Source organism: Meles meles, chromosome 14 (assembly GCF_922984935.1).
Source record: "Meles meles chromosome 14, mMelMel3.1 paternal haplotype, whole genome shotgun sequence".
In the NCBI taxonomy this organism is placed as follows: domain Eukaryota; kingdom Metazoa; phylum Chordata; class Mammalia; order Carnivora; family Mustelidae; genus Meles; species Meles meles.
Window position 1 is genome coordinate 4,596,351 of NC_060079.1, and position 2,356 is coordinate 4,598,706.

Here is a 2,356-nt window from a genome sequence, read left to right on the forward strand (position 1 = left end):
TAGGCTTTAATAATTTAGCCTTCTAAATATAGACTAGCAAAACCAAAATCTGCCATGTTGGGTTTAATTTTGCAAGTCTTGTTTACTTCTTATTAAATAATCATGAAGCTATATTTCCTGCCTTCAGCTCTTTCTTTTTTCTTACCTGTGTTTATCGATTAATTCTTATATAACATGCATCCACTTTCTATCGATGAAAGGTGACCACAAGATAAATCTGTTGCCTTGGACTGACAATAAAAAATAGCGATGTAAAAATAAATGCTCTACGTGTTCATGACAACATCTTCAGAAAATGTTTTCTCCTGTGGATATCCTATCGGAAGGCAGAGGCAGATCAATTCCGTAACTTGTGGCTACCAACCTGGCATGGGTAACAACATTTTGGGGGCCAGGCTGCACCTCAAACCTCCATGTCAGTCTAGTCGGTAGTGGCATTGTTTCTCTGGGCAGTATTGTTAGCAGGTCCCCAACTGACCATCACTCTCTGTCTTCAGTCCCTGTTGGACACTGTTCTACTGCAACCCATAATAGCTATCTTTCTCCAGGGCTGGTCTAACTCACCTGTGACAATGACAGCCGTCCTGGGACAGAGAGGTCTATGGTAATGGAAGCTGGGGGAGCTGTGTGCCTTGGGAAAAGGCCCAGCTCAGATCTTGGGCATTACTAATGTGTGGACCCATCATTTCCAGTAGTTTTGGAGCTGTGGGATTGCAGGAAGAATAATAGCTTTGATAGCAGAGGACCAGGTGAAGAGAGGGAAACTCATGGTTATGAGGGGCTTGCCTACTTGGTGCCTGGTTTGTGCTAAGGACTGCATGCATTACCTCCTATAGTTATTCAGTCTAGATGTAGAATCTTTGTTTTCTAGAGAGGTCAGTTCCATTCCTGAGAGGTCAGGGAACTTGACCACAGTTGCCCAGCTTATATGGGGAGACCCAAGACTTACTGATGTCCATGTGGCCTCTTGGGGCTATTTACACTCAGGTCCTCACTGTTGTGCTGAGCCTTGCAGGTTGCATTTCCCAAGCTCCCATGTCAGGTGGCTTCCACCTTGGTTGGACTCTGGGTTCTGATAACACACTTTCCTCTTTTAGTTCAGGGTGTTGTTGTCTATCTCTAGCTTCCCTCAGCTCTTCCATGGCCTCTGTTAACACCTCTATTTCAAGTTTATTTGACTCTAAAGTTAACATTAAGAAAAAAAAATCTGAGGGGCGCCTGGGTGGCTCAGTGGATTAAGCCGCTGCCTTCGGCTCGGGTCATGATCTCAGGGTCCTGGGATCGAGCCCCACATCGGGCTCTCTGCTCCGCGCGGAGCCTGCTTCCTCCTCTCTCTCCGCCTGCCTCTCTGCCTACTTGTGATCTCTCTGTCAAATAAATAAATAAAATCTTTAAAAAAAAAAAAAAAGAAAAAAGAAAAAAAAATCTGATTTAAGACCAAGAGCTGTCACTAATTATTGGCCTTCTTTTCTCTAAAATTCAGTTAAAACTTTTGCCTTCTCTTTCTCCTAGGATTGTTAGAGGCTCACATGAAGACAACATAGGGGAAGACCCTGCAAGAAGGATGTTTTATTATTGCGTGTTTCTGTCACTGAAATGGATTGCCTATACAGACATCGGGCCCCAGGCTTTGGCAAAGCCTTTCTGTCTAGAAAAGGTTTTGTGCTTGTTTGGGATATGGGGGAAGGCTTTAAAATTACTGCCACTTGTGTCCTGCCCACATGCATTCTGGGTTTCAGTTTTCCTGGGCAACCCAAATTTTAAGAAATCTCCAGGGGGTTCTAATGCACAGTTGGGGGTGAGAATCAAACATAGCTTTCCAGCAGTGGTTCTTGAAGTGTGCGGTCCTTGGACCGACAACATCAGCCTGGAAATTTGTTAGAGCTGCAACTTCTTGGGCTCCACCCAGACCCAGTGAGTCCGAGACTCTGGAGGGGGGCCCACTAACTGCAAGTACAAACCCTCCAGGTTCATCTGGCACCCATTCAAGTATGGGTGCCGCAGCGCTGAGTGACCCTTCATCCCCAGAGGTATAGGTGTCCCTGGACTTTTCTCTCATTTCACCTCTGCTCTCCTGTGGCTGGAAACGGGGAGCATCTTGCAATCCTAACCATGATTGATTCTTTGCACTTTCTGTTATCATGTGCGTGTACTGCTTATCTGGCTCTCTTGGCCTCTGCTTCTAGCAAGCCACCTTTGGCACTGAAATGGAATTTATTTATGCAGACCTAGTTATTAAGCATACACTGTATGCCAGGAGCTGTGTGAAGCCCTGAGAATGCCATGGTCTAAAGAGGAGGCGGTCGCTGTCCTCACCGCACGCACAGTCGGGGGAGAGACCTCCGAGCAGCTTAGC